The 16,289-nt window shown below is 44.4% G+C and overlaps 1 protein-coding gene across 1 annotated transcript in view; it reads left to right on the top strand.

Moving 5' to 3' along the window:
• The window catches only part of SETD4 (SET domain containing 4), a 77,230-nt gene that overhangs the window by 15,692 nt on the left and 45,249 nt on the right, over positions 1-16,289 (top strand). The window lies entirely within an intron of this gene.

Raw genomic sequence — 16,289 nt, 5'->3', positions numbered from 1 at the left:
AAGTTCCTGCAGGCCCCAGGCTTGGGGGATGGAAAGGTGGCATAGAGACACTTTTCCACGACTCAGCTGTCCCAACTGTGAGTTTGTTGTAGACGAGTATTCAACCCAAATATTTCAAACAGCACCTACAGTGGAGCAAACTCAGATCCAAAAATTCAGAGGAGTCATCTGACCTATTTAGAGGAAGGAAGTGAAACTGGTCTTTGGGGGAACAGTGGAGTTTATTTGCCATTTATTTATTCTTCAGTTATAATCAAATCAGCCCCAGGTGACAGCTATCAGTCAAGATCGCATGCTGACCCAGTTACAACACAGTTCAAAGCTGTACAGTTAACAGGACCTAGTTGCACTGTAACCAGGCCCCTGTAAAAGGGGCCTTAATCCTGTTGTAGGATGGGAAAACTGCTTAGATTATTGATTGCAACCTGCATGACAGTCAATCAAAGGAGTGATTTGGCACCAACTCAGTCACAGAGCAGTAAACTTTCCAGGACAAATTCAAGTTGCTCAGATGTTGATTGCAAAAGAAACTGAGTCTGACATGTGATACGTAGTTAATACACCAGGAAGTATTATGTGTGATGAACAGTATAATTAAGTGTGTAATACAATTTTCATTATATCACTCTGTTTCTACATGCTCAGAACTTTCTGGAGAATTCTCCACATCCCAGTCCTCAAAACATCAGCTCACATGCTTAATTTGATTATTGTAATCAATGGGACTATTTATAATAATAAAGTTAAGTATATGTGTGAATGCTTTCAGAATCAGAACTATAGTTTGAAATTTTTCATGCTTGTTTTTAGTCCAAAAATGGAAGAAAATTCTTCTCGCCTCATTTGAGATATATAAATGAAGAAAAATATCCTTTTGTCAAAAAAAACCACAAGTAACACTTGCTAATTTTTGTTACCTCACATAAGTAAAAAAAACCCAACCAACTACAAACTGAATATTTATTTTTCAAAACATAATATTGCATTAACATAAGCTTATTACTTGCTTTTCTATGTTTTAAATTTTAGTACTGAATTGCACATAATACCTACAAGGCTGTCTTTCTTATTCCGCGACATATTTTGGATCAAGAGGATCTCCAGCTATGTCTTTTAGGGGCCATAACACTGTCTGTTTCTTAGCTCTGTTTTCCAGAACCATAACAGTGTGCCTCTGTTGGATTTGCACTATCAGCAGAGCTAGTTTCTTCTAAAATGGTCAACTGGATTGAGGCAGTGAACTCCCTCTTTGATATTATTTGTTATGATGATGATTTAAATTTAAAATAATAATGAAGCTTAAATGGAAAATTTAAGGAAACCAAAGCAAGTTACCATTCCACTCCTCTACCCAAATTCCACTAATAAAATGTGTGCACAAATTTGTATACCATAATAGGGTCCTGATCCTGATTGTGGACGCCCTCCTGGTCTTAATACAACAATAATTATAACACCCAGCACAGAGCAATGCACATTACACCACATATTTTTCTACTATCCTAACCTTATGTACACTGTGGCAGTCAGCTGCGAACCAGCTGAGCAGCGAACAGCAGAGAGGCAAACTGAAGGAGTTTGCCTGGGAGTTCGCCTGGAGAGAGCTCTTAGAAGGAAGAGACCATGGATGCTGAGCAATCCGCCGTTGTGACCTGCACAGGATGCGCCATGTTTGTCTTCCTTCCACAGGATAGAAGCGACTTTGTCTGTACAAAGTGCAAGCTGATCTCCATCTTGGAAGAGAAGATTCAAGGTCTGGAGAAACGAATAACAACCCTGCGTTACATAAAAGAAAATGAGGATTTCCTGGATAGACGTCAGGATCAGCTTCAGCGGCCACAATGTTCTGAAGATTCAGAGCAGGCTATGCAGCGGGGACAGAAGGCCAGCGAGGATAATTGGCGGCATGTGACTTCCAGAAGGGTAAAGAGTACCAGAAATGTCCATGTACCAGTAACACAGATTCAGGTGAGCAACCGTTTTCATGTTCTCTCCGCAGGTACTAGCGCAGAGAGTGGAGTGGATGATACATCTGAGGGAACAGAGCAGAAGGAGACTCCACTGATTGGAAGGCATGAGATGCACTGTCCTAGGGATGGGGGTTCCACGACCACCACTCCCAAGAGGAGGAGGAGGAGAGTGGTGGTGGTCGGGGACTCTCTCCTCAGGGGGACTGAGTCATCTATCTGCCGCCCTGACCGGGAAAACCGAGAGGTGTGCTGCTTGCCAGGGGCTAGGATTCACGATGTGACGGAGAGACTGCCGAGACTCATCAAGCCCTCGGATCGCTACCCCTTCCTGCTTCTCCACGTGGGCACCAATGATACTGCCAAAAATGACCTTGAGCGTATCACTGCAGACTACGTGGCTTTGGGAAGAAGGATAAAGGAGTTTGAGGAGCAAGTGGTGTTCTCGTCTATCCTCCCTGTGGCAGGAAAAGGCCAGGGTAGAGACCGTCGAATCGTGGAAATCAACGAATGGCTACGCAGATGGTGTCGGAGAGAAGGGTTTGGATTCTTTGACAATGGGATGGTCTTCCAAGAAGAAGGATTGCTAGGCAGAGATGGGCTCCACCTCACGAAGAGAGGGAAGAGCATCGTTGCAAGCAGGCTGGCTAACCTGGTGAGGAGGGCTTTAAACTAGGTTCACCGGGGGAAGGAGACCAAAGCCCCGAGGTAAGTGGGAAAGTGGGATTCCGGGAGGAAGCACAAGCAGGAGACTGCAAGAGGGGAGGACTCCTGTCTCAGACCGAGAAAGCGGGACAATCAGCGGGTTATCTTAAGTGCCTATACACAAATGCAAGAAGCCTGGGGAACAAGCAGGGAGAACTAGAAGTCCTGGCACAGTCAGGGAATTATGATGTAATTGGAATAACAGAGACTTGGTGGGATAACTCATATGATTGGAGTACTGTCATGGATGGATATAAACTGTTCAGGAAGGACAGGCAGGGCAGAAAAGGTGGGGGAGTTGCGTTGTACGTAAGAGAGCAGTATGACTGCTCAGAGCTCCAGTATGAAACTGCAGAAAAACCTGAGTGTCTCTGGATTAAATTTAGAAGTATGAACAACAAGGGTAATGTCGTGGTGGGAGTCTGCTACAGACCACCGGACCAGGGGGATGAGGTGGACGAGGCTTTCTTCCAGCAACTAACAGAAGTTGCTAGATCACAGGCCCTGGTTCTCATGGGTGACTTTAATCACCCCGATATCTGCTGGGAGAGCAATACAGCAGTGCACAGACAATCTAGGAAGTTTCTGGAAAGTGTAGGGGACAATTTCCTGGTGCAAGTGATGGAGGAACCAACTAGGGGAAAAGCTCTTCTTGACCTGCTGCTCACAAACAGGGAAGAAATAGTAGAGGAAGCAATAGTGGATGGGAACCTGGGAGGCAGTGACCATGAGATGGTCGAGTTCAGGATCCTGACACAAGGAAAAAGGGAAAGCAGTAGAACAGAGACCCTGGACTTCAGAAAAGCAGACTTCGACTCCCTCAGGGAACTGATGGGCAAGGTCCCCTGGGAGAATAACATGATGGGGAAAGGAGTCGAGGAAAGCTGGCTGTATTTCAAAGAAACCTTATTGAGGTTGCAGGAACAAACCATCCCGATGTGTAGGAAGAAAAGTAAATATGGCAGGCGACCAGCTTGGCTTAACAGTGAAATCCTTGCTCGTCTTAAACACAAAAGAACAACTTACAGGAAGTGGAAGATTGGACAAATAACCAGGGAGGAGTATAAAAGTATTGTTCAGGCATGCAGGTGTGAAATCAGGAAGGCCAAATCACACTTGGAGTTGCAGCTAGCCAGAGATGTTAGGAGTAACAAGAAGGGTTTCTTTAGGTATGTTAGCAACAGGAAGAAAGTCAAGGAAAGTGTGGGCCCCTTGCTGAATGAGGGAGGGAACCTAGTGACAGAGGATGTGGAGAAAGCTAGTGTACTCAATGCTTTTTTTGCCTCTGTCTTCACAGATAAGGTCAGCTCCCAGACAGCTGCACTCTGCAGCACGGTATGGGGAGGAGGTGACCAGCTCTCTGTGGAGAAAGAAGTAGTTCGGGGCTATTTAGGAAAGCTGGACGAGCACAAGTCCATGGGGCCGGATGCGCTTCATCCGAGGGTGCTAAAGGAGTTGGCCGATGAGATTGCAGAGCCATTGGCCATTATCTTTGAAAAATCATGGCGATCGGGGGAGGTCCCAGATGACTGGAAAAAATCTAATGTAGTGCCCATCTTTAAAAAAGGGAAGAAGGAAGATCCAGGGAACTACAGGCCAGTCAGTCTCACCTCAGTCCCTGGAAAAATCATGGAACAGGTCCTCAAGGAATCAATCCTGAACCACTTAAAGGAGGGGAAAGTGATCAGGAACAGTCAGCATGGATTCACCAAGGGCAAGTCATGCCTGACTAACCTAATTGCCTTCTATGATGAGATAACCGGCTCTGTGGATGAGGGGAAAGCAGTGGATGTACTATTTCTGGACATTAGCAAAGCTTTTGATACAGTCTCCCACAGTATTCTTGCCAGGAAGTTAAAGAAGTATGGGCTGGATGAATGGACGGTAAGGTGGATAGAAAACTGGCTAGATGGTCGGGCTCAATGGGTAGTGATCAATGGTTCCATGTCTAGTTGGCAGCCGGTATCAAGTGGAGTGCCCCAAGGGACGGTGCTGGGGCCGGTTTTATTCAATATCTTCATTAATGATCTGGAGGGTGGTGTGGACTGCACCCTTAGCAAGTTTGCAGATGACACTAAACTGGGAGGAGTGGTTGATACACTGGAGGGTAGGGATAGGATACAGAGGGACCTAGACAAATTAGAGGATTGGGCCAAAAGAAATATGATGAGGTTCAACAAGGACAAGTGCAGAGTCCTGCACTTAGGACGGAAGAATCCCATGCACTGCTACAGAGTAGGGACCGAATGGCTGGGCAGCAGTTCTGCAGAAAAGGACCTAGGGGTTACGGTGGACGAAAAGCTGAATATGAGTCAACAGTGTGCCCTTGTTGCCAAGAAGGCTAATGGCATTTTGGGTTGTATAAGTAGGGGCATTTCCAGCAGATCAAGGGATGTGATCATTCCCCTCTACTCAGCACTGGTGAGGCCTCATTTGGAGTACTGTGTCCAGTTTTGGGCCCCACACTACAAGAAGGATGTGGATAAATTGGAGAGAGTCCAGCGGAGGGCAACAAAAATGATTAGGGGGCTGGAGCACATGACTTATGAGGAGAGGCTGAGGGAACTGGGATTGTTTAGTCTGCAGAAGAGAAGAATGAGGGGGGATTTGATAGCTGCTTTCAACTACCTGAAAGGGGGTTCCAAAGAGGATGGATCTAGACTGTTCTCAGTGGTAGAAGATGACAGAACAAGGAGTAATGGTCTCAAGTTGCAGAGGGGGAGGTTTAGGTTGGATATTAGGAAAAACTTTTTCACTAGTAGGGCGGTGAAGAACTGGAATGGGTTACCTAGGGAGGTAGTGGAATCTCCTTCCTTAGAGGTTTTTAAGGTCAGGCTTGACAAAGCCCTGGCTGGGATGATTTAGTTGGGTTTGGTCCTGCTTTGAGCAGGGGGTTGGACTAGATGATCTCCTGAGGTCCCTTCCAACCCTGAGATTCTATGATTCTATGATTTGGGGAAGAGTTGGGTTACCAGATAGCAACTGTGAAAAAACAGGACAGGGAGTGAGGGGTAATAGCCAGCCTCCAGATGCCATGCATGGGAAGAAGAAGTCCTGTCCGCCCTAACCAAGCCAGGACTAGCAGCTGATCCCGGTGCAGAGTAGGAGCCACCAGCCAGGTCTTTCAAAGTCCCTCCCCCTGCCCCACGGTGATTTCTCTGTCTGCCAGCTGCCTTGGGCACCCAAAACATACTGCTGTGGAGAGTCTTTTGGCTTCCCTTTGCTTCCCCATCAGAAAGTCATTTTTTCTGCAGGGAAGCAAAGAAATCTGTGGGTGACATAAATTCTGTGCATGCGCAGTGGCTGCTTACAGCAGCTTTCAGCCCTGTTCACATGCATAGGGTTGGGTGCTGTGGCCCCATTGCATAATATTTTCCACCTCAGGAGGGAACCAGAATTGAGACCAGAAACATGCATTGCAATAAACCTTACTGTTCATTCCTGTAGTAATTTATTGGAATGTGCTACCCTCCGTCTACCAAGTTTGCTAGTCCCTACCTATGGGAAGAGCGTGTATTTGTGGTAGTAATGGAGTTCACAAAGTATTTCTGGACATTGCTTTAACAACTATGCAAAAGGAACCTCCCCCTCTCCTCCTTTCCCTTTCAGCTCTGCATTAAGACAATGACTTTAATTAAAATCTTATGCTTCAGGGCTTCAGCCAGTCATCTGAAGGAATCAGGAAGGATTTTTTACTCTGATCGATGCATAATTGGTTAGATGTATTCTGTTTCCCCCCTCCTGCCAACCTTCCTCTGAAGCATCAGGGATTGGCCATAGATGGACAGGGGACACTGGATGGGGTGGACCAGTGCTCTGAGGTAGTTCACAGAATCTTCTTTCTTAGATGGGTGGCTATTGTGGCTTATACATCTGCTCAGGGTAAAGTAACTGACAGATTTGATGGCAAGAAGGAAATTTCTTCTAGGTCAGACTGGCAGAGCCTTCGGGATTTTTCACCTTCCTCATCAGCACGGTGTGTGGTTTGCCTGCTGGGATCATCTGGGCAGATCTCATCTAGTCAATTTCATGCCATTCCAGGGGCCTCAGGTACTGCTGGCACCTCAGTGGCTCCTAGTCTCTGCCTGTGGCACACAACAGTTTAATCCAACTCAAGTTGTTGGGCTCCATATAGGGATATCTAGGTGAAATTTCATGGAATATGGTAAGCAGGAGATCAGACTGGGTGATCTAAAAATCCTTTCTGGCCTTAAACTGTGAAACTATTAAATCAACTTCAGTCCTCCAATACGGAACTGGGATCTTGAATATAAGTAACAGGCAGTAAGTGCACCCCCATCCATCTGTCTGTTGTCACTTGTCTTACACTTAGATTGTAAGCTCCTTGGGACAGGAACTTTTTGTTCTGTGTTTGTGCAGCATCTAGCACATTGGGGAGGCTGGTCCATGCATGGGGCTTCTAGGCACTAGGGTAATAAAAATAATAAATAATAAGAGAATTAATAAATAACCAATTTCACCCTTTTGTTGGATTGCTCTTTCTCCTTGTCTTGGAAGAGCAGGAGCAGATCCAGCTGAGGAAGTGCCCCAGAGGTAGGGTTACCAACAGTCCCATATTAAAAAGGACATCCCTTATTTAAATAAAATATTGTCTGTCCCATACTAAATCAGTACAGGACACCTTTTATCCTATATTTCAACCAGGTTAGTACCACTAGTTGGCAACTTGACCTGGTGCACAGTGTCACAATGCCTCTCAAATTTGGCCCAGACACCCCTCCATCATGCCTACATGGCCCCTGGACCTCTGGGTTTCTCCCATATTATTGAATTACTGTGTGAGAAACCCTACCAGGAGATGAAGAAGGAACCATGGGAAAGTAGTTGTAAAATACAAAGTAAAATGAGCAAACCTGTTTTGTTTTTCATGGCAGCACAAAAACGTGGGCTATATCCAACAGCAAAACGTATGCCAGGTGTGTAATGTGAATTATCAGCTTTGTAACCAACATCTAAAAAGTGATTAGTTTTTAAAGAGTGAAATGCAGGACTGAGAGCCAACATAAGGGACATACAGATTAGTAAAGGAAGAAGCTTGAAATGTTGTACGATCAACCATTTTTACTTAAAGCAGGGACTTGTGTCTCCAGGTACAACAGTCTGAACATGGGAGAGGCTGACCCTAAGTGGGATTTTTAAAACATTGACATGTTAAAAAATGCAGGTCCTTCTTCACCACAGGGAGAGATGTTAAAATGAATCCCAAATGAGTAAGCCTTGAAAATATGCAGTGTTGTAGCCATTTCAGTCCCAGGATATTACAGAGACAAGGTGGGTGAGGTAATATCTTTTCTTGGACCAACTGCTGTTGATGAGCTCTTACACAGAGCTCTTCCTCGGGTGTTCTGTGTAAGCTCGAAAGCTTGTCTCTCTCACCAACAGACATTGGTCCAATAAAAGATATTACCTCACCCATCTTGTCTCTCTGATAAGCCTCAGAAGGTCTGATAAAGCCTTACATTACCTTATTCCACAAGTCAGCATTTTCCCAGTAGCTTACAGTAACAGTTACAGCACCAAGGTTAGGTGAGACAGAGGAAGGGCACATGAAGGACATGACAATAGGAAGAAGAAATTGACAGCATTATTCATTTTTAATAGAATTTTTAAAAGAGTTTCTCAAATTCAAAGATGCTTCAGTAGTAAAACAAATCTCCACGTGGTTTTTCTTCTTTTAGTTACTTCAGCCTTGATTCTGAATAGCAGCCCCAATTTACCATCTAACTGTTGTTAAAAAAGTTACACCAATGGCAAGGGGCAGAGCATGTGTTTCTGCCAGCTAAAAAGTGTAGGCAGATGTTGAATTAATTGTAATAAGTTAGACTTTGGAACTCTATCATTGTGGAGCCTCTGTGAAAAAAAATAGTAGAGTCAAATGTTTGCTGTGAGATTTTTCTGACATAGGGCTGTCCTTGCAGTCTCTGCACACCCAACTAGGGTGGGAGTTTTGGATGTACGAGGAATTCAGCTTGAGACCCCATAACATGCTTGAAAGATTTGAAGGAAAGATAGTGTGTGTGTTAGTGTGATAATTAATTACCTTGAGGTCACTAGTTCATACAGAATGTTCTATTCATGGTTGAAAAAACAAATTTGAAAGTGCCAGTCTTGATCTAACTGAGAGTTTATGAGCATTTTTGACATTGACTCCAAAGGAAGCAGGACGAGGCCAATGATTTAAACTGAGATAAACTGTACTGCGTCTTTCTAATTGGCCAATCTGATTTTGCAAAACATCTTGGGATAATGCCCACTATGGGAATTAAAAATGAGGACACTCCAGTAATCCTGCACTGACCCTGACCCAGGAAGCAGAAAAGATGGATGGTATTAAATGTTAATTATTATTTTCTATTTGCAACCACAGACCCCAATCAGGAGTGGACCTCATTTTGCTAGGCAATATAAAAACATGTAGGAAGACTCAGTCCTTGTCCAGAGAAGCTTCTACTCTAATTAAAGACTTGTCTATAAGGCAAATTACTGTACAGCCAGCATAAGTGTGAATCTACAGTGAACCAACTTGTTGTGCAGTAATATCCCATGTGGGGAAAGTCCTGGTGTGCAGCTTGGCATACTATTACTTGAAAGTGTAGTATGCTTGCAGGCCAGGCTTGGCATGAGTAATTAAATGGGGGATGCCTCATTTCTTGGAAGACAGGATTAGGAGGTAACCAGATCAGCAGGCTGAAAATGGAATGTTTGTGCTAAAATAAGTATATGGGTCAGTAAGGTAAAAGACAGAAAGTCTGAGCTGGCTCAGATAAGAGGGGGAACACCCAGGGAACCACTGACTATGAACAAGGTACTGTACCAATGGACAAGAGCATGCTGTACAGTGATTGGTTCCAGCATAGTAACCAAGAAAATACCAAAATGTGATGCAGAATAGTGAGTGTAATGTAATGTATATAAAGGAAGGGGGTATCTGTGTAACTTTGGATGTGCAGTATGCCCTGTATGCACCTCATAAGGTTAAATCTGATCAACTCCAGTGTAGTTTGATTGAATGCCAATAAAGGAAGTTCAGTGATGAGTTTGGAGTTGAGTGGAGTTCTTGGGAACGGAGTGGATAAGGTCTTGGAGGCTACTGAGTGGATAAGGTCTCAGAAGCCACTCCAACATACTCCTGAGTGGATAAAGTCTCAGAGGCTACTTCAACATATTGGTGCAGTGACTCAGATCTGCTGGTCTGGAGCAGGTAACATATACACACCTTAGCATGAGGGTTGCAATCAGCATTAAGAGAAATGGTATTGGAAGGGTTTAAGGGATTAAATATGAAGAAATTAGTACCATGCTGGATAAGTAGGTTAAATCTAAAGGCAGGCCCTATGTCCTCCCCAGAGAAGTATTAGTAGGAGACTGGGACTGGGTGAAAAAGGAACTCAAGAGTGTGGTATTAGAGATAGAGAAAAAAAATGTTTGGTAGTACACAGCAAAGGTCTGATGAATGCCACTGAAATTTTCAAAAAATAGGACCCATTGGCAACCATGGAAAAATAATATCTTTTTTTTTTTTTTTAAATCCTAAGGCAAAGAAAGCTCAAATCGAGGCAGTAGTTTCACAAAGATTATTTCTGGTGGCTAAAACATTACAAACAAAATGTGCCACCTTGTGGGATGAATGTGAAAAGCATAAAGAGCAACAAAAGGTGTGGAGTAGGAACCAGATTAAATGGAAAAAAGATTCCTGAAAGGTCAGGGAGAAAACAATTTCTTACCTATTTGCATACACCCAGAGTAAAAAGCAGCCGTCCTTCAAGACTGTATTTAGGGAAAGGGTGGGCAAACTTTTTGGCCCGAGGGCCATATCTGTGAATAGAAATTGTATGGTGGGCCATGAATGCTCAGAAAATTGGAGTTAGGAGGGGGTGAGGGTTCTGGTTGGGGGTGCGGGCTCCGGGGTGGGGCCAGAAATGAGGAATTCAGGGTGCGGAAGGGGGCTAGGGCAGGGGAGTGGGAGGTGGAGGGGAGGGTGAAGGCTCTGGCTGGGGGTGCGGTGGTGGGGTGGGGCTGGGCCTGAGGAGTTTGGGGTGTAGGAGGGTGCTGTGGGCTGGGATCGAGGGGTTCTGAGGGCGAGAGGGGGATCAGGGCTGGGGCAAGGGGTTGGGGTGCAGGAAGGGGTGCAGGCTCCGGCTGATGGTGTGGGCTCTGGGGTGGGGCTGAGGATGAGAGGTTTGGGATGCAGGAGGGTGATCTGGGCTGGAATCAAGAGGTTCAGAGGGCGGGAGGGGGATCAGGGCTGGGGCGGGAGGTTCGGGCATGGGGGGAGGCTCACGGATGCAGGCTCCAGACGGTGCTTACCTCAAGTGGCTCCCAGAAGCAGCAGCATGTCCCTTCTCAGGGTCCTATGTGGAGGCGCAGCTAGGCACCTCTGCACACTGCCCCATCCGCAGGCACCGCCCTGCATCTCCCATTGGAGCGCCGGAGGGGGCCACGCCACTGCTTCCGGGAACTGTGTGGAGTGGCCCCCGACCCTGTGCCCCAGCTGGAGTGCTGGAACAGGGCAAGCCCCAGATCCCAGTCCCCAGAGGGAGCTTGAGGGATGGCTTAAAATGGCTCGTGGGCTGGATCCGTCCCATGGGCTGTAGTTTGCCCACCCCTGATTTAGGGAGTTCCAAAGTGTACTAAATTAAGAAATAAATGCAAAACACACAAAAAAATAAGTTTAGAGCCACCAAAAGAATTCAGCTGAGACTAGGGTGACCAGACTGCAAATGTGACAAATCGGGACAGGGGTGGGGGGACCCTATATAAGAAAAAGACCCAAAAATCAGAACTGTCCCTATAAAATTGGGGCATCTGGTCACCCTAGCTGAGACATGTGTCACTTTGGGAGATAAGTAAGTGATTTAAGGAAAAAGAGTGAGGACTTAAAGGAGTTTTTGCACAAATTAGCACTGCAGAGTTCCAAGGGAACTGAACAGTCGGGGTTGGGGAAATGTTAAAGAGTAAGTATCAGAGGGGTAGCCGTGTTAGTCTGGATCTATAAAAGCAGCAAAGAATCCTGTGGTACCTTATAGACTAACAGACGTTTTGCAGCATGAGCTTTCGTGGGTGAATACCCACTTCTTCAGATGCAAGTGGTGGAAATTTCCAGGGGCAGGTTTATATATGCAAGCAAGAAGCAAGCTAGAGATAACGAGGTTAGTTCAATCAGGGAGGATGAGGCCCTGTTCTAGCAGTTGAGTGAAAACCAAGAGAGGAGAAACTGGTTCTGTAGTTGGCAAGCCATTCACAGTCTTTGTTTAATCCTGAGCTGATGGTGTCAAATTTGCAGATGAACTGGAGCTCAGCAGTTTCTCTTTGAAGCCTGGTCCTGAAGTTTTTTTGCTGCAGGACGGCCACCTTAAGATCTGCTATTGTGTGGCCAGGGAGGTTGAAGTGTTCTCCTACAGGTTTTTGTATATTGCCATTCCTAATATCTGATTTGTGTCCATTTATCCTTTTCCTTAGAGACTGTCCAGTTTGGCCGATGTACATAGCAGAGGGGCATTGCTGGCATATGATGGCATATATTACATTGGTGGACGTGCAGGTGAATGAACCGGTGATGGTGTGGCTGATCTGGTTAGGTCCTGTGATGGTGTCGCTGGTGTAGATATGTGGGCAGAGTTGGCATCGAGGTTTGTTGCATGGGTTGGTTCCTGAGCTAGAGTTACTATGGTGCAGGGTGCAGTTACTGGTGAGAATATGCTTCAGGTTGGCAGGTTGTCTGTGGGCGAGGACTGGCCTGCCACCCAAGGACTGTGAAAGTGTGGGATCATTCTCCAGGATGGGTTGTAGATCCCTGATGATGCGCTGGAGGGGTTTTAGCTGGGGACTGTATGTGATGGCCAGTGGAGTCCTGTTGGTTTCTTTCTTGGGTTTGTCTTGCAGTAGGAGGCTTCTGGGTACACGTCTGGCTCTGTTGATCTGTCTCCTTATTTCCTCGTGCGGGTACTGTAGTTTTGAGAATGCTTGGTGGAGATTTTGTAGGTGTTGGTCTCTGTCTGTGGGGTTAGAGCAGATGCGGTTGTACCTCAGTGCTTGGCTGTAGACAATGGATCTTGTGGTGTGCCCGGGATGGAAGCTGGAGGCATGAAGGTAGGCATAGCGGTCGGTAGGTTTTCGGTATAGGGTGGTGTTAAAGTGACCATCAATAATTTGCACCGTAGTGTCTAGGAAGTGGATCTCCCGTGTAGATTGGTCCAGGCTGAGGTTGATGGTGGGGTGGAAGCTGTTGAAATCGTGGTGGAATTTTTCCAGAGTCTCCTTCCCATGGGTCCAGATGATGAAGATGTCATCAATGTAGCGTAGGTAGAGAAGGGGCGTGAGTGGATGGGAGCTGAGCAAGCGTTGTTCCAGGTCAGCCATAAAAATATTGGCATATTGTGGGGCCATGCGGGTGCCCATAGCGGTGCCACTGATCTGGAGATATATATTGTCATCAAATTTGAAATAGTTGTGTCTGAGGATAAAGGCACAGAGCTCAGCAACCAGTTGTGCTGTGGCATCATCAGGGATACTGTTCCTGACAGCTTGTATTCCATCAGCGTGTGGGATGTTGGTGTAGAGAGCCTCTACATCCATGGTGGCCAGGATGGTGTTTTCTGGAAGGTCACCAATGCATTGTAGTCAGTCCTCGCCCACAGACAACCTGTCAACCTGAAGCATATTCTCACCAGTAACTGCACCCTGCACCATAGTAACTCTAGCTCAGGAACCAACCCATGCAACAAACCTCGATGCCAACTCTGCCCACATATCTACACCAGCGACACCATCACAGGACCTAACCAGATCAGCCACACCATCACCGGTTCATTCACCTGCACGTCCACCAATGTAATATATGCCATCATATGCCAGCAATGCCCCTCTGCTATGTACATCGGCCAAACTGGACAGTCTCTAAGGAAAAGGATAAATGGACACAAATCAGATATTAGGAATGGCAATATACAAAAACCTGTAGGAGAACACTTCAACCTCCCTGGCCACACAATAGCAGATCTTAAGGTGGCCGTCCTGCAGCAAAAAAACTTCAGGACCAGGCTTCAAAGAGAAACTGCTGAGCTCCAGTTCATCTGCAAATTTGACACCATCAGCTCAGGATTAAACAAAGACTGTGAATGGCTTGCCAACTACAGAACCAGTTTCTCCTCTCTTGGTTTTCACTCAACTGCTAGAACAGGGCCTCATCCTCCCTGATTGAACTAACCTCGTTATCTCTAGCTTGCTTCTTGCTTGCATATATAAACCTGCCCCTGGAAATTTCCACCACTTGCATCTGAAGAAGTGGGTATTCACCCACGAAAGCTCATGCTGCAAAACGTCTGTTAGTCTATAAGGTGCCACAGGATTCATTTCTGCTGTTAAAGAGTAAAAGTGTTAAAGAAAAGAGAGTTATTGGTTTGAGAATGAAAGCCAGTTATGGCAGTATAACATGGTGCAGTCCTGCCTGGTGAAATCTTTAGTAATCAAACAAACTATGCAAAGGAGAGGTCAGTGGTGATAACTACCATGACTATAGTATGTGCTTTTCCTGCCCCCGAGAAGCCTTGACAGCCATTTTGAAGGAAATGGACCCTTCCCAATGAATGTGTCTGTAAATGAGCAATTGTGCTAGTTGCTGCAGGTACAGAGGCAATCTGACTGAAATTGGCTTACTATGGACGACTGAGCTGAAATCACTAAAGGAAACAGCAGTTTCTGTATGGCTTAACTGCTTCCAAATGTAGTAGTAGCAATGTAACGTTGGCACAGAAAAGGGAGGTAATAAATTGTAGTGCTAAGTTAAAGAAAAAATAAATGAAACAGCAGCTGGAATTGCCTGCCAGAAAAACAGTGATCTTACTACAGTCTGAGCTTAGATACAGAAGAAAAATAAGGGAGAGAAAACAGCAGTAAAACAAAATGTAGCTAGGATACAATAGTTATAAGAGCCCAGGCCAAAAAAGTTATCTTGCCTGTGAAGAACTTATTCAAAATAGGGCTATCAAACAATTAAAAAAAATAATCACAATTAATTGAGAGATTAAAAATAATTGGAGATATACCAATGTCCTAGAACTGGAAGGGACCTTGAAAGGTCATTGAATCCAGCCCCCTGCCTTCACTAGCAGGACCATTTTTTGTCCCAGATCCCTAAGCGGCATCCTTGAGGATTGAACTCACAACCCTGGGTTTAGCAGGCCAATGCTCAAACCACTGAGCTATCCTTCTCCCCCTCAAACCACTGAGCTTAATAGTCACAATTAATTGCAGTTTTAATCATACAATAACAGAATATCAATTTAAATGTATTATAAACACTTTTGGATGTGTCTACATTTTCAAATATATTGATTTCAATTACAACACAAAATACAAAGTGTACAGTGCTCACTTTATATTATTATTTTTTATTATAAATATTTGCAGTGTAAAAAGACTGTTTTTCAAGTCATCTCATACAAGTACTGTAGAGCAATCTCTTTATTGTGAAAGTATAACTTACAAATGTAGAATTATTTTTTTAACATAACTGAACTCAAAACAAAACAATGTAAATCTTTAGCGCCTACAAGTGGAAGCATGAAGAGGCATCCGAATGTTTAACATATCTGGTACATAAATACCTTGCAATGCCGGCTACAAAAGTGCCATGTGAATGCCAGTTCTCATTTTCTGGTGACATTGTAAATAAGAAGCAGGCAGTATTACCTCCCATAAATGTAAACAAACTTGTTTGTCTTAGAGATTGATTGAACAAGAAGTAAGACCGAGTGGACTTGTATATGGTGAATTGAAAAATATGCATCCGACAAAGTGGGTATTCACCCATGAAAGCTCATGCTCCCAAACGTCTGTTAGTCTATAAGGTGCCACAAGACTCTTTGCTGCTTTTACAGATCCAGACTAACACGGCTACCCCTCTGATACTTGAAAAATATTATTTCTTTTATCTTTTTTACAGTGCAAATATTTGTAATAATATAAAGCGAGCACTTTGTAATTTAAATTGGTATTCTATTATTGTTTAACAGTGCGATTAAAACTGAGATTAATTATGACTTTTAAATTCTAGTTAATTTGTTTTGTGTTAATCACTTGCATTAATTGTGATTGACAGCCCTGATTCAAAGCTTTATATAAATATGAACATTGCAGTTTAGAGATGTAAACTCTTGTTGCTGCCGACTCAACCTGGCAAAAGGGTTACAGAAATGTAAGCAACTTAAATGTGTCATAACATGCACTTTACAAAAGGAAAACTTCAGGACTATAAAGCCATTTTAGAAAAGAAGGAAGTTCAAAGGGTCAGCTGGCAAGGCTAAACCAAGCAAGTTTAAAATATTTATTTGGTCTCTCATAATAAACATACATAAATACAACATAGCAAGGGACCTCAGAATTTAAGAAAGCATCTATTTAAAAAGAAAATGTAAAATGTACATGTAAACAGAATGGCTTTCAAAAGATTCCACTAAAAATCCATCTGAATCTTTCATTCAAGGTTTGCAAAGCTGACACAGACACACTTTGGGCAGCAGCCAGTGTTTCCTGGCAGCCTTAACTTTGTTAGTTAACACTTGGGGTGTGTGTCTTAATAATTTAAAAAATGTTAAA

Source organism: Mauremys mutica, chromosome 1 (assembly GCF_020497125.1).
Source record: "Mauremys mutica isolate MM-2020 ecotype Southern chromosome 1, ASM2049712v1, whole genome shotgun sequence".
NCBI lineage: Eukaryota > Metazoa > Chordata > Testudines > Geoemydidae > Mauremys > Mauremys mutica.
The sequence above is the reverse complement of the archived record's forward strand: the minus strand, read 5'-3'. Positions and strand labels throughout refer to the sequence as shown.